Source organism: Rana temporaria, chromosome 4, assembly GCF_905171775.1.
Source record: "Rana temporaria chromosome 4, aRanTem1.1, whole genome shotgun sequence".
NCBI lineage: Eukaryota > Metazoa > Chordata > Amphibia > Anura > Ranidae > Rana > Rana temporaria.
Genome location: NC_053492.1, coordinates 107499741 through 107525973, shown reverse-complemented (window position 1 = coordinate 107525973; position 26233 = coordinate 107499741).

The window sequence follows — 26233 nt, the reverse complement described above, 5'->3', positions numbered from 1 at the left end:
CTGCTACCCTGAGAAAGTGGGTCGGACAGGGGGACCCCAACACTGCAGCCCAAATGGTGGACCTAGTGGAGAGGTACAGTGCTACTGAAGACTTGATAAACCCACCTACGCCCCACTTCGGTGTGTCTCGGGGTGCAAGATCTCCCAACGGTTCGGGTAAGACTGTTCCGGGGTTCAAGAGTTTGGGGAGAGTGGATAAGACTGTTGTTACAGCAGATGAGACTGTAGGTCCTAGACCTGGAGACTGGCCAAAGAAGCCAGGAAGGTTTTTGGGACCGTTAAAAGGACTGGGGGTAGGGCAAATACGGTGTTTTCATTGCCATGCATTAGGCCATATTGCTGCAGATTGCCCTCTAAATGATGAACCTATGCAATGTGATTATGTTGATAGGGTAAGACGCATTTCTCTGTTTGCACAGGTCGCATGTGTTGCGACAAGTCAGAGTCGCCTTGAAAAACAAATGTGCGTTATTTCAATAGATGGCAAGCCTCTTACAGCCCTGCTAGACTCTGGTAGTGTGGTGACCTTAGTCAGGAGTGCGTGTGTAGACCCCGCAAAACTACACCCCAGTTGTATTGGGGTAATATGCATCCATGGGGACACTCGGGACTACCAGACAGCGGTGGTTGAGGTTGATACCCCCTGGGGTTGTGTAACACATTCAGTGGGGGTGGTACCTTCACTGCTCCATGAAGCCTTAGTGGGGAGAGACTTTCCTCATTTTTGGAAGTTATGGGAGAGTGAAGGGAGGCCAGTAGATAGCGCTCCCCCTACTGGCGAAACTCGAGAACTCTCACCAGACCCGTTTTGCCAAAGGGAAGGGCATGCTGTTGGTGGGATCGAGGAGGCCAGAGATCCTCCACCATTCCCTGCCATGGCTGGGGAACCGGATGACTTAGAAGCTAGCACCCAGCCTGAGGGTAACGAACAGGAAACCTCGCCTGACCCTGACATGGAGAGTAGCCAAAATGTGGTACCCGACTTGGAGGTCAGGAGGGAGGATTTCTGTACCGAGCAGCTGCGAGAGCCCACCCTCATGAATGCCAGGGAAAATGTTAAGGTGTTGGATGGGGAACCGGTGGATCCTAATTGGGTGGTGTCCTTTCCCTACATGGCAATTAAAAACAATCTGTTATATCGAGTGATAAAACATGGAGAGGAAGAGGTAGAACAGCTACTGGTTCCCAAACCCTTTCGCAGGGTGGTGCTAGACCTGGCTCATGGTCACGTAATGGGGGGACATCTCGGGGTCGAAAAAACCAGGGAGAGAATCACCCAAAGATTCTTCTGGCCCGGTTTGCATGCAGAGGTCAAGGAGTACTGCGAATCGTGCCCCGAGTGCCAAATGTCGGCACCATCGCCCCATTTTCGCAGCCCCCTTGTTCCTCTACCAATAATTGAGGTCCCCTTTGAAAGGATTGGCATGGACCTGGTAGGGCCGGTCGTGAAATCTGCCCGAGGTCACCAGCATATTCTGGTGATCCTGGACTATGCGACTCGCTATCCTGAGGCCATACCCTTGCGTAACACCTCCGCCAAGGTTATTGCCAAGGAATTAGTCCAGGTGTTTAGTCGAGTGGGGATCCCAAAAGAGATCTTGACCGATCAAGGCACCCCTTTTATGTCAAGGGTTACCAAGGAATTGTGTAGATTGTACAAAATCTCCCATCTCCGTACTTCTGTCTACCACCCCCAGACAGATGGTCTGGTCGAAAGGTTTAATAAAACATTGAAGAGTATGTTGAAAAAGGTGGTCGACAAGGATGGGAGAGACTGGGATTTTTTGCTACCATATCTCATGTTTGCCATACGAGAGGTTCCACAGGCCTCCACAGGCTATTCCCCCTTTGAGCTCTTGTATGGTAGGCATCCCAGGGGCCTGCTAGATATTGCTAAAGAAACGTGGGAAGGAGAGGTCAGCCCATATAGGAGCATCATAGAGCATGTCTCCTTGATGCAGGACCGAATCGCAGCCGTTCTGCCCCTAGTACGGGAACATATGGAGCGAGCCCAGGAGGCCCAAAGGAGGGTCTATAACCGGGGTGCCAAGGTCCGTACTTTCAACCCGGGGGACAGAGTGTTGGTACTGGTTCCTACGGTAGAAAGTAAGTTTTTAGCCAAGTGGCAGGGTCCCTTTGAGGTTGTCCAAAGGGTGGGGGAGGTAAACTACAAAGTCTACCAGCCAGGGAAAAGGAAACCACACCAAATGTACCATGTAAATCTCTTAAAGCCCTGGAAGGACCGAGAGACTTTACTGGCCACGTCCCCACTTCCAACAGACCGGATACCCGTGATACCCGACGTTCCCATCACGGATTCCCTGTCCGTAGCACAGCAAAGTGACGTTAGGGCATTCGTGCAGAAAAATAGAGACTTTTTCTCCCCCTTACCCGGACTGACCAACACGATCCAACATGATATAGTGACGGAACCAGGGGTTCGGGTAAATGTAAAACCATATAGAATTCCAGAGGCCCGGCGAGAGGCAGTTGCGGAAGAAATAAAAAATATGTTAGAGTTGGATGTGATCGAGGAGTCTCACAGTGAGTGGTCAAGTCCCATAGTGCTGGTCCCAAAACCTGATGGCAGTATTAGGTTTTGTAATGATTTTAGAAAACTTAACAGTGTGTCCAAATTTGACGCCTACCCAATGCCCCGGGTCGACGAACTTGTGGACAGGTTGGGACAGGCTAGCTACATAACGACCCTAGACCTAACGAAAGGTTATTGGCAGATACCGCTTACTGAATCGGCCAAGGAGAAGACTGCCTTTTCCACTCCTGAGGGCTCGTTTCAGTATAAGCGGATGCCGTTTGGTCTGCACGGAGCCCCTGCATCATTCCAGCGAATGATGGACAAAATTTTGAGACCACATCGCTCGTATGCAGCGGCGTACTTGGACGATGTGGTCATCCACAGCCCAGATTGGGAATCGCACCTGCTCCGTGTACAAGCGGTCGTAGATTCCCTTAGGGAAGCACGTCTCACGGCCAATCCAAAGAAATGTGCCATAGGCCTGGAGGAGGCCAAATACCTTGGGTACGTTATTGGCCGGGGGATGGTCAAGCCGCAGACCAATAAGATTGAGGCAATTCAAAAATGGCCCCAACCAGTCAATAAAAAACAAGTGAGGGCCTTCCTGGGCATTACGGGGTATTACAGGCGTTTTATACCCAATTTTGCCACCATTGCCGCCCCCTTGACCGATCTAACGAAGGGTAAGGGGTCGGTCATGGTCAAATGGAACCCCGAAGCCGAGGGGGCATTTCAGAAGTTAAAACAGGCTCTTTGTATGGTACCCGTACTAGTAACCCCGGATTTTAGCCAGGAGTTTGTTATACAGATGGATGCCTCTGAGGTGGGACTAGGGGCCGTACTGTCACAGATCAGGGATGGTGAGGAGCACCCAGTGGTATACCTGAGCAGGAAGCTGAACAAGCACGAGAAAAATTATGCCATCGTAGAAAAGGAGTGTCTCGCCATTAAGTGGGCCTTAGACTCCCTGAGGTATTACCTACTGGGGAGGTCATTTAAGCTGGTCACAGACCATGCTCCCCTGAAGTGGATGTGTGATAACAGGGAGAAAAATGCTCGTGTGACAAGGTGGTTCCTGGCTCTACAGCCTTTTAAATTTGCGGTGGAGCACAGGCCAGGGAAGCTCCAAAATAATGCAGATGCCCTCTCCCGTGTGCACTGTATGGTTGGGTCAAGTGCTCAGCCGCAGGGGCTTGAGCAGAAGGGGAGGATATGTGACGCTATGCGAGGTGCGATACATGATCATAGGTACATTTCACCTCGCATACGTTCTATCATGAGAGACTGAACCGGAATCCATTCCGGGTTTTACAGCCTCTGGGCCTGGCTAGGATTCCGGTCCGGATGTTTGGGTCCACTGGAGTCCACAATCAGCTGGACTTTAAATGTCCAGGAAGAGAGCACAACAGGGCTCTGGCTTGAAACTCAGGAAGGGACCTGAGTGAGGGGAGCGCTGAGTGCTGGACTGAAAAGGTTTGCTTTACTGCATGTTTTGTGGGTGTCAGGGACTAGCCTCACACTGTATAGAGAGGAGATCCTGTTTGTTTAGTTTAGCGCCGGACGGCAAGGATTTAATTTATTGTTTTGTTTATTTTAATCTGCAAACCGTTTATAAATAAAATCTGGCATCTGCCAGACTTAAAAGAAAGTGCCTGCTTACAGACTGTGATTTCAGAAAAGGTGATCCCCCACGAGCTAATCCCTCACACGATATAGAGATATATATATATATTAGTTATTATAATGAGTTTATTCCATTGAAGATTATCCCTTTTGGCAGGGGACTAACACAGGAGGTTGATTCTGAAGTTAGTCAGTAGTTTCAGTCCCCCAATGCCAGTATTCACACAGTACCCCAAATAAATTGTCCCAAAAATAGCATTACCCAGCCAACCTCTGCCTCTCTCAGAGAACATATCCACCGCTGGGGAGAAGTGCTGAATGGCCCTTTTCCCTGGAGTCCTTTCAGCCACTGGAAAGAAGACAGGGTGGCTGGGCTCACTTCCTCATGCTGTTGGGGATCTGGGCCATTTCCCAGCATCCCTGGAGTATACAGGTGGATACCACTTCTTTTGTTAGTTGAGGTCAGAGGCCGGGAGCACTCTGCTCTGTTACCAGCTCTTCTGCTGGGTTGGTGGCGTCATTCTGTGGTGCAGTCTGCTGCTGGGAAGGGGAGCCAGCTGCCCCATCTCCTTTACCCTCAGCTGGCCAACATGTCTCTGGTACTGTCTCCCAGGTGTACGGATCTTTGCTGGGGAGAAAAAAAAACAATTCCTCCACCCTGGCCGACTATCTTCTTTCCCTGGATCCTGATCTGCTGCTGCAGAGTGACCACCACCTTCTCACCTGAGCCTCCAGGACTGCCACATATGTGAGGTAGAGGTCTTGGACCCTCTGTCCTGTGGCCAGTGCTTCATCTGGAGAAGTCTCTTGTAACTCCACAGATGTTGGTGCTGGGCAGAGCTCAGTGAAGTTTGGCCCTGATACCAGGTCTTCTGCTGGAGGCTCGACCGGTTGTTCTTCCTCAGCAGAAAAGTCTATCAAATCCCCAGTCTCTATATCTGGTGTATGGGGATAGAGGTTCACCATCTCCTGTTCGTAGAATGAAGAAGAATTTACAGGTGCTGGGCAGAGCTTAGTGATGTTCGGCCCTAATACCAGCTCTTCTGCTGGAGGTTCACTAGGTTGTTTTTATTTATCAGACAAGTCCATTAAAAACCCAGTCTCTGGGGCGGAGCTTGCCGAGGACCTGAATGGCCGCGTGATTGAAGAGCTCCGTGCATAGCAGGGACACAACGGCACACAGCAGCCCGATTAGCAGCGATCGCGGTGCGGGGACTTCACAGAAATCTCCCGCTGACATCACTGTATCTCCCGCAATGACAAACAAACGGAAGGGAGCCCAGAGACCGCAAAAACTTACCGAGTTCTTCTCGTGGGAGCAGAGGCAAGATGGCGCCGAGTCTCCCTCACCATCCGCAGCCAGCACTCCCCAGCTGCAACATACCACAGGCAAGACACATAAACGAACCTCTCCATCAGCTGGGAAACCCTCTCCCGGCTTCTGGGAGTCCAGAGAAGTCCAGATTAAGGCTGGATGGCGTGGATCCTGCTCTGGAGGTGAGTGCAGGCCCAGACTCAGGAGATGACACCAGGGAGCTCCCTGATTCAATTGATCGTTTCCCTACTGCTAATCAGCCAGTTTTAGACACTACACTCAGAGACATGCTAGTGTCTCTGAGGAGCTCACTACACAGTGATATGATGGCTTGTGTTCGCAAGTTTGGCAGTGATTTGCAGGAGGTTACAGCCAGGGTGGATCATGTGGAGACCAAAATGGGGGAGTATGCGTCCACCATTAACAGCCTGGTGGATGCCCATGATGCTAGAGATGAGGAGATGGACGCACTTAAAGCCAAAATAGCAGATTTAGAAGACCGTTCCAGAAGGAACAACCTCAAGATAAGGGGGGTCCCCGAGTCAGTACAGCAGTCAGAGCTGCGCACTTACGCAGCTCAGTTATTCACTACCATTTTGCCTGAGTTGACCGCTATGGATGTTACCATAGACAGGATACACAGACTGCCCAAGCCTTCCTATCTCCCAGAACAAGTCCCAAGAGACGTCATACTGCGCCTCCAATTCTATCATGTGAAAGAGCGCCTGATGGCAGCAGCACGCAATAAGGATCTCCTCCCAGCACAACATAAGGATCTGCAATTTTTTGCGGATCTTTCCCAGTTTACGCTACAAAAAAGGAGGAACCTGAACACTATTTCTAAAACATTGCGCAACCACAAAATCACATACAGATGGGGATTTCCAACTAAACTCATCATCACCAATGAGGGGAAGGAGCACGCAGTTGATTCTCTCACCAAAGGTCTAGAGTTGCTTAAATCTTGGGACATAATTCCTGACGATCCCCCACACAGCTCTGTCAACCGTAACCGGAGTCGCACAGATGGAGATTGGCACCTGGTAAACTCAAGAAATGCACGCTCCCACCGTTAATCGTCTTTTTGGGCTATAGCTTACCACTTTATTCGTTTTCTCCTGTGTCCCTGTTACGGAGGAAACCTGTTAAGCTAAACTGTTACCCCCTCTACAGGCCAGCGTATGTTCACGCTGCATATGGGTCATTGAGGCCTATGCCACCGTATTGTGGTTTTCTTTAAGATTCTTTCATTTTTTTTGTTTCTTTTTTTGTACTTCTTTCAATTCTGCAGTCGGTTACTCATCCAACTTCTCTACCCATGAGCAATGTCCGAAACCTGGCCTCTGGACTCACAGGCATATGGAAATGGTTCGCCACGGCGTACTCTCACGGAACTCTATGCCCACTGAAGTAAGTTTTATGTACCTACATATAGTCTCATTGTTACATAACCGCCCTCCACAATGGTTCTCACCTTCCTGACCATAAATGCGAAAGGGCTTAACCACCCGGCTAAGCGCAGTTCATTGTGGAATGAGGCGCTTCTTCATAAATCGGACATACTATGCGCACAAGAAACTCACTTCCATGCTCAGAAGTCACCTAAATGCACTAATCCTAAGTTCCCTCACATTTTTGTAGCAAGTGCCCAGGCCAAAAAAAGGGGGGGTTCTCACTGCAATAAGAGACACTGTTGCTTTCACGAAACGTGATGAACTGGCGGACCCTCAAGGCCGCTACCACGTGCTTGTTTGTGACATTAATTCCACCACGTACACGATAGTGAACATATACGCACCCAATGTCCATCAAATACGCTTCCTGCATAGAATTGTCCGAATAATCCAGAAAATACAAAAAGGATTTCTACTGCTATGTGGGGATTTCAATCTCCCCCCAGATCCTTAACTGGACTCTACATCCCACTCGAATAGACGCCATCACTCTTTGCAATCACTTTTACACGAGCAGGATCTTTACGACGCCTGGAGATGTCTAAATGGCACGGAAAGGGACTACTCCTTTTTTTCATCCCGCCATAAAGTGTATACTAGACTGGACCTTTTCCTAACAGATAAATGGTTGTTGCCCAGGGTCAAGGCCTCTAAGATTAATGAAATAGCTTGGTCGGACCACGCCTCAGTGACGCTTTTGGTTGATGACTCATCAAGCGTGAATTCTAGCTTCGTTTGGCGGTCCAACACAAAGTTGTTACAGGAAGGTCCCTCCAAAGCACACCTATTGGAGGCACTAAATGGTTTCTTTTCTAATAATGTTGATTCTGTGTCGGACCATATGGTGCTGTGGAATGCACATAAGGCTTACATGAGGGGGATTCTTATACAGTTGGGGGCCAGGGTCAAGAGGCAGAGGAGACAGCGTATCCAGGAAATTGTATCAGAAATTCATACCCTAGAAGCCCAGAATAAAAAGCAAATATCCTTAATTCTCTCCGACAAATTGTCTCAGCTTAGGTATAATCTCCGCATCATTATGATGGAAGATTTTGAAAGAGCCTCTAAACGTCTTAAAATGTCTTACTATGTCAGTGGTAACAAAGCGGGGAAGCTGTTGGCTAACCGTCTCAGGGGGCAAAGGGTTAAAACGAAACTTCCCTATATATATCACCCTGTCACAAGAGAAAAGGTACACCATCCACAAGCGATTGCAGACGCATTCAGCTGTTACTACAGTTCCCTCTACAATTTGCGGGATTATCCGGGTACAGTTCAGCCTACGGGGGACATGATTTCACAGTTCCTTAGTGGGCTGGATCTTCCTCGAGTGTCAGCTGCTCAGTTGGATCTTTTAAATTCCCCTTTTTCATATACTGAAATAGCCAAAGCTATTGACCATCTCCCTATCAATAAGTCACCAGGACCAGATGGATTTACAGGGGAATACTATAAAGCTTTCAAGTCAGTCTTAACCCCATACTTAGCGGACGTGTATAACGGGGCTGTCTCCTCCTCCTCTTTCCCTCCTGAGATGCTTAGAGCTTTAATAGTTGCACTGCCGAAGCCGGGGAAGAACCCCGATGAGCCACAAAACTTTAGACCCATCTCACTCTTAAACAACGATTTGAAACTGTATGCCAAACTTCTAGCAAACAGATTGGTGGATTTACTCCCCTCTTTAGTGCACATGGACCAATCGGGGTTTACCAAGGGTAGACAAACATCGGACGCGACAAGGCGTTTGGTTAATGTTATACACTTGGCTAATGCTTCCAAAACGCCTTCTCTGCTCCTAGCCTTGGACGCGGAGAAGGCGTTTGATAGGATCCATTGGGAATATCTGGCCGGGGTACTCACTAAATTTGGTTTCGATGGCAATATCCACTCGGCCATTATGGCACTTTACACACAACCATCGGCCCAGGTATACACCTCAGGAATGCTCTCTACCCCGTTTAGGATATCCAATGGTACCCGGCAAGGGTGTCCACTTTCCCCACTTATATTCAATTTGCTTATGGAACCCTTAGCCACGCACATTAGATCTAACCCTGAGATTAGCGGTTTTAGAACCAAGGACTCGACCCATACCATCAGTTTATTCGCAGACGACATCATATTGATGCTTACCAAAGTAGAATCTTCCCTGGCTTCGGTTCAACAATCTCTGCAGCTATTCGCATCAGTGTCCTATTACAAAGTCAATGACACAAAATCGTTTATCTTGGGATTGGGTGTTTCGGATCAAACTAAAAAATCCTTGAGCGAAAAGTTTCCATACGTTTGGAAGGCTGAGGGAATTTCATATCTTGGCATTGTATGTATATGGGGGGAACCAATGCGCAAAACCAGCCTAACTGTAAATAATTTGTTTAAAATATCAACTAAAATATCTTGGCATTACCCTCACCGCAAGAACATCTGACCTAGTCAAGGCAAACTATACCCCTTTATTGCAATCACTCCCGATTAAACTTCATAAGTTAGCAAAGTTTGAACTGTCCTGGTCAGGACGGTTGGCCGCTTTTAAAATGCAGATCCTTCCACAACTGATATATTTATTTAGAACCCTGCCTATCCCTGTTCCCTCTTCCTTTTTTGCTTCAATTCAATCCATTGTCAATAACTTCTTATGGGGAGGGAAGCGGGCACGATGTGCGTTTAGTAGAATAATTAAACACAGGTCCGTAGGGGGAATTGGTCACACGCTTATTAGAGACTACTATACTGCCACTATTCTGGCACAACTGAAAGGATGGTTTCAGCCCAATACCCCCACGCTCTGGGCTCTTCTTGAGCAACAGCAGGTGACAGGCAGAAACCTATATGATTACCTTATTTCTAGCCACTCCCTTCCTCGTCCAACTCAGGAGGTGGGTCCAACTATACGTGCCTCTGTGGCAGCCTGGCGTTTGCTTGCCACGCACGATTTTACTGATCATAAACTTACTCAACTAAAATTTCCTCTTTCGGCCCTGTCTCTCTTTATACCAGATATCTCGCTTTCCAGATGGTGTTCCCCTGGAGGAACGGATTTGGAAGATCTATATATAGGCCCAGCTATCAAAACTTTCAGGGCCCTTCAATTGGAGCTCTCTCTACCCGATGACGAATATTATAGATACATTCAAATTACACACCTTATGAAGCGGGTGGGTAGGTTATCTACATCCCTTCCCTGGCAAATAGCCCAATTCCTCCTATCCAAAAATACCACAGTTAAAGGGATTTCACTATTTTACTCCCTCCTCCAAAACAAACAAGTTTTCACAAAAGCACTCTCTATGCATGCCTGGGAGAAGGACTTCAAAAGGGTCTATACTGACAAACAGTGGCTTACAGCGTTTAAGATAACGTACGTTTCTACAAAATGCGCTAACCTATGGGAGCTATACCAAAAAATTATGTTGCGCTGGTACCTCACTCCCTATAGGCTGTCTAAGTTTGCCTCGGGTGTGTCTCCCTTATGCTGGAGGCAATGCGGGGAAATAGGCACTCTATTTCATCTGCTGTGGGATTGTCCCAAAGTCATTCATTATTGGGTTGGTATATACGATCTTATTAAATGCATATTTCGGGTTCGATTGGACCCATCGCCGGGAATGGCATTACTTTCCCTGGGGATGGATCTAGTCCCTTTTTACCTGAGAAACCTACTATCCCACATCTTATTGGCGGCTAGGCTTGCATTGGTTAGGCATTGGAAGGACACATTAAGTCCAACACTCTCTGAAGTCAAACAAATAATTAATACACACGGCACGTATGAACAACTTTTCGCTCATAGTGTGGGTAAATACCCCTCCATTGCTAGTATATGGGAACCATGGAACCAATGGTATTCCTCCTCAACTTCATAGTACTTTATCCGACATGTCACCTGAAGTATCTGACTGCATTTACCTACTTTTACTTTTGTTTTCATATTGTTACTTTGTCTTTCATTTTGTTAGTTATCTTTGATCCCTTTGTTATCTGGATCTATCCTGTTACTAGGAGTCATGGACTCCCTATCTGATGCTATATTTTACTCTGTTACCATCTACATGCATAATTGTTCCTTGTCTGTTATGCAAAAAAACATAATAAATACTATTGAAATAAAAACCCAGTCTCTGGGACTGGTGTCTGGGGATAGAGGTTCACCATCTCCTGTCCATAGAACCCAGAAGATGTTATCGGTGCTGGGCAGAGGTTAACAGAGCTCTGCCTTGTTGTCAGCACTTCAGCTTTGGTGAGTAGAATCTCCGGAGTTTCCACTGCTGATACTCTGGCATGCTGCTGAACGTGTTCTAGCAGTACCCGGTATGCCCTTTCCAGATGCTCTTCCTTCCTTAGAAAATATTCCAGGTCCAGTTATAGCTCTGAGACCCCTGCAAGACCAAACATAACCTCTCTGTATTCTCACAGGTCCTCAAGGGTAGGTTCCCCTTCATCGCCAAACACAACATGATCTGTAAGGCTTTACCACAGCAATCCAGGGCTGCCAAAGTCATATCCCTCTGGAGAGCATTCTGTTTCCCGTAAATATACCTGCTTTGCGTGCCATTGCAGAGCCTGATAATGATCATCCAGCTCTATCTCCAGCTAGACCAACCTGTCCAGCTCAAAACATGCCTCTCTCCCAGGAAGGGCATTTGTAACTCCCATTGGTCGCTGGCCCATTGCTCTGGGGTTGAAAAACACTTGCCCTGGTGTCTACCAGTGACCTAGAGGGCTCCAATTCAGATCTGCACCCGAATCTGTTGCCTGATCTCCAGATACGGATCCACAGACACAGTCCTGGGAATTGCTGAAAGGGCAATTTGCAGCAGCCCTTGCAACTCTGATGCCAGATCCATATCTCCACTAGGAGGACCAAAGTCTGCTATCCCAACCTTGGATCCTGGTGGTTGTTTGGACGTGTTCACATCCAGGAAGCACAATCCCACCGCTGCCAGTGTCATGGACCCCCATACTCAAGATGAGTCTGTCCATATAAATGCTTTCTTTGTCCAGTACCAGCACAATCCAAGATCCCTCAGAGCACCCAGTCAGTAGCCGTAACTCAATGTAGGGTGAAAACAAACATCATATTGTTTATTCAAACACATGTGCAGAGCAGTAACACTCAGGCAACAAACCCCCCTCTTTTTACATTCAGGGTAGGGTAAACTTTCAGTAACAATAGACACACAGGTCAGGTGTGTTCAAACTCTTCATCGGTAGAGCTTTGGAAGGGGATGCTGGAGACATCTCCCCCCCTCCCCTCCCCTCTCACAGCTAATCCACATAGACATACATCCCATAATGGGTTGCTCCTAAGGCAGATACAAACAATATAACAATGGGATACAGGCACTTAACAAACACATAACAACCCCAACCCCACCTCCAACTATCTAGCAATGGTCTATGAAGTACTCCTACAAGATTCTAGCAGTCTTAAAGATGAAATCATCCATCTTCATATATTTCTTGAAGTATATTGCTCACAACCATTAATGGCCCAAGTGGAAGAGTCCCTTCCTTCCTTCAGAAAAAAACACACATATAAAATACAGATCAACAGTGTTAACATGAAATGCTGTGTCTGGTGTGGTTGTACAGTGAGTCAGGTTAAGCAGACCTGATTGGGGTTCTCAGTCACCCTGTGACCCTAATAGACACTTACACCACACTTTATATTGTACACCCTAATAAAGCTGCACATAAGTAAGGTAAGTCTTGTAAATGTCTTTATTGGTATTACAAAGCTTCTGCAATTTGCAGGTATTTGTATTTTGTCAGGTCTCTCCTTCAATACAGTATTATGGTCTTCCTATATTTGCATTAATTTGCCATTTACTCAGGGAGGCTAAAGAGGCCTGGTTCAGGGGTAGGGTCATAAATGTCTTGCCTGTTCTGTTAAATAGCCAACCACTGGTAAGTTTGTCTCTAGTGGATTGTATCAGGCTTAGACAAAAAACTAATGCCGCGTACAGACGGTCATTTTTTGTGATGAAATAAAATGACATTTTTAAAAATGTCAATTAAAATGATCGTGTGTGGGCAAAATGTCATTTTATGTCTTCTGAAAAATGACAAAAAAAAAATTCGAACATGCTCGAATTTTTTGTGTGTCGTTTTTCAAAATGTCATTTTTTGTGTCAATGAAAATGATAGTGTGTGGGCAAAACGACGTTTTTAAACCCGCACATGCCCAGAAGCAAGTTTTGAGACGGGAGGTAAAACTACCATTCATAATGGAGTAAGCACATTCATCACGCTGTAACAGACAAAAAAGCACGAATCATCTTTTACTAACAAGTAACCAGCTAAAAGCAGCCTCAAGGCGAATAGAACTTCCCCTTTAGAGTGCCGTCACTTTGTTCATCATTTTTCAAAATGATGGTGTGTATGCTACATCGTTTTTGAAAATGAAGTTTCAAAAATGTCGTTTTTTTTCATCACTTCAAACGTCATTTTTTTTTCATCATAAAAAATGACCGTCTGTATGGGGCATTAGCCTTGTTCTGGAAAGTTCCTTGGTAAATCCTCCCCTTCTCTCCGTGAATGGTTAAGTCTGAAGTGGAAGGAAAAAAAAATAAAAATAAAACGACGTTAAAAAATGCAGCATGTTCGAATTTTTTTTGTCGTTTTTCAGAACCTGAAAAATTATGTGAAGCCCACACACAATCATTTTAAATGACGTTTTTGAAAAACAACGTTTTTTCCATGCCGAAAAATGAACGTGTGTACGCGGCATTAGAGCCGTTTGTGTTGGTGCCTTTAAGGCACTATTACATGTGAATGCATATGCCTTTTATTTATGTCACTCTTTTAACCAATTAATGCCTCTTGTTCTAATATTGGAACAGCAGTGATGAGTTCTTTATATCCTACTGCTCTAGGTAACATATACATTTTATGCACAAATTCAAAATAAATTTCAACCTTTGGCATAAATGGGTTAAATAAAAAAATCTACTACACTATGCATTTTAAATGTTATTGGGCTTGTGACTTCTGTCATTTATGAACGAGGATCTACAGTACATTGTTATTTCACCAATTGTTTATGTAGTCACTAACTTTATTTACATTTTTATGGTGTTATCATTATCAACTCCTAAAGGAGTAGCATCGCCGTCTACCTTTACATTATTTTTAGCAACTTTTTAATGTTATGACCAATGCTAAAAATATAATGTACCATCATTGCTTAACAAAATAAGAATGCAATAGGCCAGTAAGGATTGAAGTGTTTGTGCAGCAGGGACAATCTTGGGGTGATTTCAGAAATGACTGCAGAGGAGACCTGAAGCACACGTAAGAAGACCCAGGGCATAGGTTTAGCAATGCCTTTAGTTTAGTTTCTATAAAGAGTGGTTTCATGGCTGCCCAACTGCTCTCAATCACAGAACATCGACTGAAGAACAGTCACTGTGTTGAGCTCTCCATGCTGTGATAGACCAGAAGAACTATCAGGGGCTAGGAATTGGACCAGTTTAATATCGCTGTTATGAGCAGCAGCTACTAAAAGTCTAATGGATACTACTGCAGCATCGGAGGGACTTAGCAGGTTTAACAAGAAAGCAGCTACCACAAAAGAAATGGCACACCAGCCTGAGCACAGCTACTTCTACATAACCTCACTTTACCCATTTTATGATGCCTAGAGTTGAGCTTTAAAGAAAATCATTAATGTTTATTAGTACAGGTAGTGCTCACATACTGCAAAGGTCATGTCGGTGGCACACAATGACTGACCAAGATATGGGAAAGACTGACTTAGTACAAATATCCCATAAATAAGACAATCGTATAAAATTTCACTTATGTTAGGAACATTTTTCAGCTACACTGTAAACTTTAGCTATTACTGTAGCATCAATCTTTCAATAGGTTTAGCAGAAACACAGCACACTTCTCCTGAGATATTTATGAATGACTGCTCGCTGGCAGCACTTTTCCTCCACTGAGATTAAATTGAAGTCAAAACTGAACTGCAAGGTAAGGTGACCTTTGAAGCATGACAACAGGTGGGGATTCTGCTAGATTTTACAGAAAAAAATTCAAATATGCCAGCATATCTAATGTTATTTTCCCTTCCATCCATTGCACCAACTAATTATAATTAGAGCCTTGTAAGTGTGAAGGAATCAATAGGCAGGAAAAATGGAGCCTGTGAACGATGATTAATTGCTGCTGAAGATCATGTTTGAAATCCACAGTGCAGACCTTCCCTGCTTTATTGCTGTATATTAGATAGGACACTGCATCCTCATAACCATTATGCTATCAGTCAATGTGATGTGTGGCAAGAAATGAGACAGATGCGCATCCCATTTACAGCATTAAGTGTCAGTGACACTCACGGCCCCCTTTATGGCAACGTTAGGGCTGCTAATAAAGACTGCAGAGAAAATATATATAAATCTAATGGAATATGGAACAAAGTTACAAGCATTCTGTTTTCAAAGCCTGACACATATGACCTAAGATCACCAAGCTGTTCAGCAGACTGAAGTCATTTAAAGATTACTTTTACTTTTTAAATAAATGCTGTCATTAGTAGTTATGGCAAGTTCTACTTAAAGTGAAACTTCACTTTTGTTATACAAAGCACAGTGTCCTACAAGCCAGCAATGTATAATCCATGATTTACCAAAAGTCTTTGCACAGATCCTTCTGCTCTGTAGATACTGAGACAAGAAAATCCACTAATGCTCTCACACGGAAAGAAAAGAGAGTGCCAAGCCTGCAATAATCACATGGTCAAGTTTTCTAAAGCCTTAAGCCTTGTACACACAATGGGATTTTACGCAGACAAAAGGTCAGACTTTTGTCCGAAGGGCGTTGGCCATGAACTTGTCTTGCATACAAACGGCACACAATTGTCGGCCAACAAACACAAATGTAGTGATGTACTACGTGAAATTTCAGCTCTTGAGCGCCACCCTTTGGGCGCCTTCTGCTAATGTCGTGTTTGGTGAGCATTGATTCTGAGCATGCGTTTTTGTACTTTGGACTTTCGTCTGATGGACCTGTGTACACATGATCAGAAAATCTGACAACAGACCGTTGTCCACGGAAAATTTTAAAGCCTGCCATCCAGCATTTGTCTGTGGAAAATTGTCTGATGGAGTGTACAAACGGTCGGATTTTCGGCCAACAGGCTGTCATCACACAATTCCCGTCGGAAAATCTGATCATGTGTATGAGGCTTAAGTTTATTTTAAATTTAAAAAAAAAATGGCACAGGAGGGGACATTACTTCCAATCAATGTGATGTGTCCTTTGTGATGCTGGCTCCTGCTTTTGATGAAATCTTCCTCCTCAAACTCCACCCCTCACACCCCCCACTGTAAACTACCGGTGTGGCAGGAGTTAATAGAGCTGAGAAAGCTGTCATAAACACTCATTAAGAGTGCTCGACTATGTCTGCCATTGCTGTCTGCCTCCTTCATTCATAGAAGCAGAATGAAAAGCTATCTACGAATGGAGGACAGGAGGATGAATGAATGTTTGCCCTCCTCCTTTCATAGATCACATTTCATTCATAGCAGCTATAGTACAGCTTTTATGTATGGGGATGGATCCATAGTCAGACACTCTGATGAGTGCCTGTCGCCAACGAAAGAGAGGCTGCAGAGGTGGACACAAGATCCAAAAGAAGAAAGGTGCAGTAGGGGAAGGAATTTACAATATTAGCGGGGTAGAACTAACACGTACGGAACTTTTAACTTTGGATAAAGGACTCAAGTTTGCTCCGAAACGGAACCTGAGCAAATTTGATGTCTATGTGGATATACAAAAATATACCAGGAAATTAAATATTAAAAAATATATGATGAATCAACCCATAAAAGGAGCACAGGATCAAACTCTTTTGGGGAGAGTTCAGCATAGCCAATTAAGGAATAAGTCGTTATTCAATCCTCAGGTTCACAATAATGAACATGTTCAAGTTTTCAACAAAATGGTACTGAGAGACCTAGAGAAACTAAAAACTAAAAAAGTCCCGGATCCTAAAAGTATACACAAAGGAATTAAGGAACTGGAGGATAACAAACAAGTCATCATCAGACCTGCGGACAAAGGAGGAGCTATAGTGGTATTATCTAAAGAATATTATTTTGAAGAACTGGAAAGCCAACTGGAAGATCAAAATACATATATTAAGCTCAGGGGAAACCCTACGTGTGAATATAAGGAAGAACTAATTGATTTGATACAAAGAGGAAGGGACAAAGGAGTACTTCATAAAAGAGAACAAAAATATTTGGTCCCAGACAATTGCAGGGTGCCTATAATCTATACAATACCGAAGATTCATAAGGACCCACTCAGACCTCCAGGTAGACCCATTATAAATGGAATTCAGTCTATAAACTCAAGACTTGGACAGTATGTAGATAAGTTTATTCAACCATTAGTTCCACAAACAAGGGCCTATCTAAGGGACACAAAACATCTGATTCAGATTTTGGATACAGTGAGGATCGATAGATCAGAGAATTATCTATTAGCCACTGCCGATGTGTCCTCGCTCTATACGGTTATTTAGCATATAGAGGCGATTCAGGCATCAAAATGGGCACTGAATAAATTTGGGTCACTTGTGTCTAAACAAAACAGGTTTGTGTTGAGATGTTTGGCATTCGGCCTACAACACAATTATTTTTGGCACAGACAGAAATACTATCGCCAATTGAATGGCAAAATGGGGGCAAAATATGCACCAAGTGTTGCCAATGTGTTTATGGCTGAGTGGGAGGAAACTGCTATCTATGAAGACCCACCTGAGCAATTAGTTCTCTATAAAAGGTTCATTGATGATTGTATTCTTATATGGAGAGGTGATGAAGGATCTTTGATCCAATTTTTTGAAAAACTCAATATGAACCAGAAAAACATTATACTCACCCACATGATTAATGAAAAAACTATACAATTTCTGGACCTAGAAATCACACTTGAAGCTCAACGGATTACCACTAAAACCTATTTTAAACCGGTTGAGCGGAATAGCTATATACCGGTGGACAGCTGCCACCATGACCCCTGGTTAATAAATATCCCGAAGGGGCAACTAGTCAGGATCCGTAGGAACTGTACTGACCCACAAACATTTTTGGACCAGGCTAATATGATTGGCGAAAAGTTTGTGAACAAAGGATATGACACTGGTTTTATACAGACACAGATCCAAAATGTGTTAGAAATACCTAGAGAGACACTAATAGAAGATAGGATAAAAAGAACAGCTGTGGATGATCAAGTACCGATTATTTTGAATTATAACGTCCAACACAAACAATTGGAGACTATCTTTAAAAGGCACTGGTCTATATTACAGGCGGATAAACAACTACAATGCATATTGCCGAGTATGCCAAGAATAATTTATAGACGTGCACCCACTTTAAGGGATTTAGTGGCAAAGAATGTACCTGATCCCCCTACTAAATCCACCAGACTAACTTTCTTTCAAGGAAAAGGTTTCTTCCCTTGTAAGAGATGTTTTGCCTGTAGAAAGACTAATTTTAATGGACAAAAATGCTCCAGTTTTGTATCTAACGTTACACAAAAGGAATATCAGATTAAAGATTTAATAACGTGCAGAACTGAGGGAGTAGTCTATGCCTTACAATGTCCATGCTCCCTTCAGTACATTGGCCGTACGAAAAGGCCTTTGTGGAAACGCCTTAGGGAGCATGTTCAAAATATCGAAAAGGGCTTCCCTGACCATAATGTGTCACGCCATTTCTCCATGTGTCACCAAAATAACCCCAAAGATCTCAAATTTTGGGCTATTGCCAAGTATAACCCACATTGGAGGGGGAGTCATATGGTTCGGCAATTAAGTCAGACTGAATCAAGATGGATACATGAAATGAGATCATTATCACCAAATGGGTTAAATATTGAATTTGACCTCAATTGTTTCATCTCTGATTACTGATTTTACACATTTTTATACCTATGTGTTTAATGTTTTAATGTTTTAATATATTCCTCTCTGGATTTTTAAATAGGTATTTTATAAAATGTATTTTAATAGGTGATTCTATATGTATTTATGTATAATCAATTTTTATAAATTTTTTATCATGTCCGGCAGATATGGTTATTGATAAGTTGCTGGAGTTCTTCTTTTTCCATTTTTAAGTGTTGTACCACTTGTGACCACTGGAGGCTGTTATGCATATATGCATATCCACAGTTGTCCAATATAAATTGATGAGTTGTTGGAATTTAAAGTTTTGTACTACTTGTGACCACTGGAGGCTGCTATGTTTATATACATATCCCCAGTTGTCTAATATAAATGATTGTTTTTAATTAATTTTTTAAATTCTAATTGTTTCTGTATTAAAATTGTATACATGAATATGTTACCAATCCTTATCAGCCTGCGATGATGCAAGATGAAATACTCCCTTACTGCAAATCCCGTTTTTGCCTGAGTCTCTCGCTGACTATAAATAACATCAGCTGAGACCGGGCAAGCAGTTACCCATGACTAAGTCACGTGTCTAGTGACGTAACGCGTGGGGGAGGAGTTACGAGCGGGACGGATCGCAGATCCGAATGAGGAGAGTGCATCAGACACGCTGAGCGGCTTTAATCGGAGGATTGGTGCTTTTGTCTTAATGCTGTCTTAAACTCGGAGGATTCGTGAGTGTGACCTTGTCAGAAATCATTTATCCCATTCGTTTTGTTCATGCTATTTGCGCTATGAGATTTCTTTCTCTTGTTTGATTTCTATGAGCTGTATCAGTGTGGAGGAGGCGCTGCATATATATGAAACAGAAGTCTGCAGAGTGTGATTACATCTCACATCTTTCAATCATTACACTGATCTGGGTGTTGTTCACAGAAGAAGCACTGGTGTATCCATGCAATTGGACTAATTGTTGTGTGGATCTGTATATATACATTTTGGATTTTGAATCACTTGTATTAAGGTTTTCACATTATCTTAGTTAATATTCAGCGCATAATACTATATATAATTTTGCACTATTCGTTTGACATACATCACTTATTGCTGCGTTTATTATTTGGTAATTTTTTTAATGTCATAATTTTTTAAATATTTAATTAGCGCTGTAGTACTATTTCTATATATTTTACACAGTGCCTGTCGCCTGTCACAAGTTCCTCAGTTCTATTAACCACTTAAGCCCCGGACCAATATGCTGCTAAATGTCCAAAGGCGTTTTTACAATTCGGCACTGCGTCGCTTTAACAGACAATTGCGCGCTCGTGCGACGTGGCTCCCAAACAAAATTGACGTCCTTTTTTCCCCACAAATAGAGCTTTCTTTTGGTGGTATTTGATCACCTCTGCGGTTTTTATTTTTTGCGCTATAAACAAAAATAGAGCGACAATTTTGAAAAAAACGCAATATATTTTACTTTTTGCTGTAATAAATATCCCCCAAAAACATATATAAAAAATTGTTTTTTCCTCAGTTTAGGCCGATACGTATTCTTCTACCTATTTTTGGTAAAAAAAAATCGCAATAAGCGTTTATCGATTGGTTTGCGCAAAATTTATAGCGTTTACAAAATAGGGGATAGTTTTATTGCATTTTTATAAAAAATAATTTTTTTACTACTAATGGTGGCGATCAGCGATTTTTTTAGTGACTGCGACATTATGGCGGACACTTCGGACAATTTTGACACATTTTTGGGACCATTGTCATTTTCACAGCAAAAAATGCATTTAAATTGCATTCTTTATTGTGAAAATGACAGTTGCAGTTTGGGAGTTAACCACAGGGGGCGCTGAACGTGTTAGGCTTCACCTAGTGTGTGTTTACAACAGTAGGGGGGTGTGGCTGTAGGTCTGACGTCATCGATTGTGTCTCCCCTATAAAGGGGATGATACGATCGATGCGCCGCCACAGTGAAGCACGGGGAAGCCGTGTTTACACACAGCTCTCCCCGTTCTTCAGCTCCGGGGAGCGATCGCGACGGAGCGGCTATAAACGAATAGCCGCACCGTCGTCCCGGATCGCTCCCCGAGGGAATCGGCCTGCCACACGCAGCGGGGGGGGGTGGTCCCGATCGGACCCCCCACCCGCTAGAAGGCAAGGACTTATATATACGTCCTTCTGCCTGTCCGTGCCATTGTGCGGATGTAAATAGTCGTGTGGCGGGCGTTAAGGGGTTAAACTCCACCGCACGAGAAGGTTAAAGAGATATCCTTTCCCTGCCGACAATGAGCGACCCCCACCCCCTTGTGATGTCACCGTCCGGGCATGCTGAGTCAATGACATCACACAGGGGTGGGGTCTTCAGTGACATCATCAGATGACTCATCCCCTTACCTAGAAAATGTCAGGCAGTTGACGTGGAACCTTCGACGAGGCCAGAGTTTTTTTTTCTTTTTTCGGGTCCAGTGGTGCTGCGGGCGGCGTGATTGAAGATGGATCTACATCGAGGGACATTGTTTTATATTTTACATTTTTTAATAAAATAATTGGTGTTGGGTTCCCATTAAAATCCATGCCAGACCCAAAGGGCCTGGTATGGATTGGGGGGGGCTCACAATAATTTTTTTCTGACTTTTCTATTACCGCTATTCTTTTGGTTATATTTCAGCTCTGCAGTTGGGAAACTCACTGACAGCTGATGAGTCATCAGTTGTTAAGGACACAATGGTTGGCTTCCCAGGCTGCTCCTTAACAACCAGCTGTTCCTCACACAGAATTTAAATCAATCCATCATTTTTCGACCGAGCCGCATGTGAATCGTTCCAAAAATTTGGAATTTGTTAGATGATTACGATTTCAAAAAATATAACACAGAGTTGGAAAATGCCCCTTTATGTCTGTATTTTGTTGGACCATTTTTTGCTTTACTTACAGCCTTTAGTCTGTTGGGATATGTCTCTACTAACTTTGCACATCTAAACTTTGCAATATTTGCCCACTCTTCTTAGCAGAACTGCTCGAGTTCAGTTAAATTTGATGGAGACTGTTTGCAGACTGCAGTCTTCAAGTCATTCCACATATTTTCAAGGGGGTTTAATTCTAGGTTCTGACTAGGCCATGCAAGGACAGTCACCTTTAACCATTGTGTGCTCATTTTTGCTATGTGCTTTGGGACATTGTCATGTTGGAAGGTAAACCTTTTCCCATTGACAACTTTCTGGCAGAGGGCAGCAGATTTTCCTCAAAAATGTGATGTTATTTTGCCCCATCCAGTTTTCTTGTATTTTTAGTTTGGTGTTGAGGCAAAATAATAAAATTTTAGTCTCATCTGACATTACACCTTTTTCCATGTGGCCTCAGAATCTTTAAAGGGTCACTAAAGGAATTTTTTTTTAATCTAAATAGCTTCCTTTACCTTACTGCAGTCCTGGTTTCATGTCCTCATTGTTTGTTTTTGTTTTGAAGCAGCTGTAATTCTGCTGTGATCTCCACACTTCCTGCTTGTCTGGCTCCTTATAACCACAGTACTGGGAGCTTTCTCACGGTGGTCTAAGCTGTCATTACTGTGTGTCTAAAACTTCCCAGAACCAATCAGATTAATTTTAAAAACAAAACACTGCCCTGGATTTGTTTGTTTTTGTTCTGTGTGTCTCTATACTTCACAGAAACATGAAGCCAGTTTAAAAGTGAAAGTGAAACTAGAGGCACATTATATGATTGATTTGTATCTACTTTTAATCATTTTTAAAAGGAATCAGTTAACTTTTATGTCTCTATACCCTGTAAACAGTCATTTCAGCAACAAAAAAAATGTTCCTTTAGTGACCCTTTAAGGTGTGTTTAAAGTGGTCAGGTGAGACTAAACTTTAATGATTTGAGCCAATCACAGATTAAAACAGTAATCAAGCCCTTCATGAATGGAAAGCCATTCATGACAGGTTGTTAACATTGTTATCATGTGATCACTATGACCAAACATAGTAATCACAACATATAATACAATTACTGGTTATCAGTAACAGTGACCCACTGTGCCTGGTGGACACAGCGGTCACAAGAGGGCCGCTCCTAAACTGCAGCAGGCTCATTCATGTATATATTCATTTATGAGCCTGCAAAGTGCTGCCCCCTGGCAGGAAATGTACTGTGGTGGCAAGTGGTTAAGAAAGAGTGAAACTTCTCGAAGACACACTGAGCTAATCACCAATGCAGCAAAAGAGATTTCCCTGTACTGTACAAAGCCCTTGTTGTTCCTACATTAACCATACATACAAGTATGAAGATTTTTGGGCATTCTAGAAAAAAAATATTGGTGGCATTAGATTGAAATGGAAGGTAGTTGTTATTAACCCTGGTAGCTATAAAGCTATTTTACCCATAAGGTCTCATTTATAACAGATGCAGTTGAATGTATTTGAAATGCATTGTGAATGTAGTTGCAAGAAAAATGAATGTATTTTTAATGATCCAAATTTTGCATGTGTGCTTAAAAAAACTACAGCACGCTAATTTTTTTTCACAAGTTAACAAACCAGCGCGCACGTGAAAGCACATGAATGCACTACAAATGCATCTAAATACAACTTAGTAAAAAAAAAAAAACATACATAATTACTAAAAAAACACACAACACACGCTCTAGAAACATGCCACAAATGGTTTACGAATGCATCAAAATGCACATGCTGAACGGCTCACTGAATGTTGGGATTGCAATGTAAACCAGCCCTATGTGGTAATTCTAATTTGCCCCATAGCAACAAATAAAACTCCACTCGCCTATAGTGTGCCTTATAAAAGCTGGATTCTGATTGGTTGTCAAGTGCACTTGAATTATCACTTAAGAAAAGTACTCATTAATGACTAAGGCCATAAATTACAAAATCATTTCTGCAGCAATTATATGTCTTATAATTTTTTTAATGGAAATAGTCTTGTCTTTTAAATTTCGAACTCCAAAGGAGGACATGGCACAGTGTAGGAAGCTCTTGACACTGTTCTGTGCCTGGACGCTGCAGATAAGTATTAAAAATGGCTCTGCCCAGAGTGAATTTCATTTTACATTGCAACATTAATCCAGGCACTCAAATTCTTGGCAAAAGTTGCTTCTCTACATAATTTGTGAACTGCTGCATGTCTAAATGTTTTTTTTTTGGTAACAGAATTTTCCATGTCGTTTAACATGAAAAATGTTAAACGACATTTGTACAGATTTACATACCTGCAAAATGATTTGTACAGTACCTACAGGTCCTTTAAACTGGAAGAGCGAGTTTTCACTTTGTATATTGGCACTTTGTTACGGCAGGCCTTTGGGAACTCTGTAAACAATTTGCAACTTTGTTAAAATAATCATTCTGCTGGAACAGCCCACAGTCCTCAACTGTGGGTAAGCTATTTCTCTTTGCATTATCTTTCTCATGTACTGTATTACTATGGCTATTGTTGAATTATTATGTTTGCTTAATATTAATTGTATTTGTTTGCTTTATAGATTGAATCTCTTGAGGAAGCGGTTATACCGCAAAACTAGTCGAAGCATAGACGAGTCTATATGTTTGTAATAACAGATATTGCCCGGGGGTATCCCTGAGGTTCTGTTTTTTTCAATTTTTATCACGCATTATTATTTTATATGTATGTCAATTCTTACCAAGTACCGAGATAGTCCATTAATCTTCTTGGGGGAGGGAATGTTAGAGGATCAGCATTAGCCACTGTCCCTTGTCCCTTGTCCCCACCCCTTTCGTCTTATATGTTGCTATTGGTGGTGGCTGGTGCCCCATTTTTTTGTGGGGTGCGGCAAACAAATCCCCCCACTAGGCATGCACTTACCCCATCAAGGTAGTGACTTCCCTGTTTTTTCCTCCTGGCTAATCCGTTCTTAAGATCCGCCTCCTGTCCTGATTGACCGGGAGGAGAGACCAGAAGACAATAGCGAATATTGTTACGCTAATGTCACAAGAGAGTGGGTTCAGGGCGCAGTGTTCTGTGACCCAAGCCCAATTAGGCTCCTGCATGGACATTAGGGTCCTTATGCTCCTTATGGATCAGCCGCCGTTGGTTGCTATAGTTTAGGTAAATTTAGTTTTGGCTTCCCTGTAGCAGTGGAACAGAACTCAATTGCTTTTGGCTATTCAAGGTTCTGCTGGTGTAGGTTCAACTACGTCCCCCTCAATTCCAGTGCTGGAACATCGTGGGAGGGAGCGGCAGACCCTGGACTGAATATTTATACAGCCCAAGCCAACCCCCGGTAGGGAGAGTGACCAGTAGAGGGCTCAGAGGTGTATAAATGGTCTGTGGTCTAGAATAACAGGGTGCTGGTTCATTTGAAAGAAGACCCAGCCTAAGGCCCTCTGTGCTGCTAGCAACAGGACAGAATAAATCATTTTGGGGTCCCAGCTCTGGCTAGAGCTAAGGGACCCTTGTGCAGAGCAGCCTGAAGTGTTACAGAGGATTCAGGCAGGATGAATCCAGTATAGAGGCTAGCTGGTACTACAGGAAGAATTACAGTACCCAGGGCAAAGACAGTACTAGCCCCAAGGATCCTAGAGACTGTTCTTGCCACCTACATCTATATCTACTACATTTTTTTTGACTTAGGTTATATCTCTGCCAAGGGACCCCCTGTGTTGTAGTTCTCTTCAGAGTAGTTAAAAGTGTCCTGTATTGCATTTCTGCTAGTTTTGGTGTATCCCAAGACTTACCCACACCCCACTCAAACCAGCAAATAAACTGCAAAAAGACATGCACAGCCTGTGTTCTGACTTGGGTAACTGCAAACTACTGTGTGCCTGGCTGCCATGTGCTGTACAAGGAATAGGACCTGGATCAAAAAGCCAACCTAGTTTGGTGTCTGTTCTACATAAAAACTATCTGTAGGTCACAAATTGTAAAAAAAAGTTTGTGTATATGCAATATCATAAAGATTGCTATGAATTTTGTGTAACAAATTGTGTGGCTTGTGTTTCTGGCACCTAAAAATTCATCTAGCTAAAGCACGTTGTGTAGTATGCACGTTATATAGGGATGTGGTACGAACAAATTTTAATGTAGTGTTTATAAAGTAGAAATAATAGACAGAACATCATGTTCAATTGTAACACGCACATCAAATAATTAAAGGAGTAATAAAATTGCAGACATTACATTAGAATTATTAAAGAACATTAAAAACTCAAAACACTGTATTAGTATTGTTAAAATATATTATCTTACTTTGAAAATGTATTCATATCCTCAGTCCACCAATGTAGCTGCATCTGCTGTTTTTCTAGCTCTTCATAACAGCCAACTTCCTACTGATTGCAAAAGTGAAAGAACACATCCCCCTGCACTCTTTAGATGTGCATGTTACGGCAAGGTGACTTGCCAATGGATTGCATAGA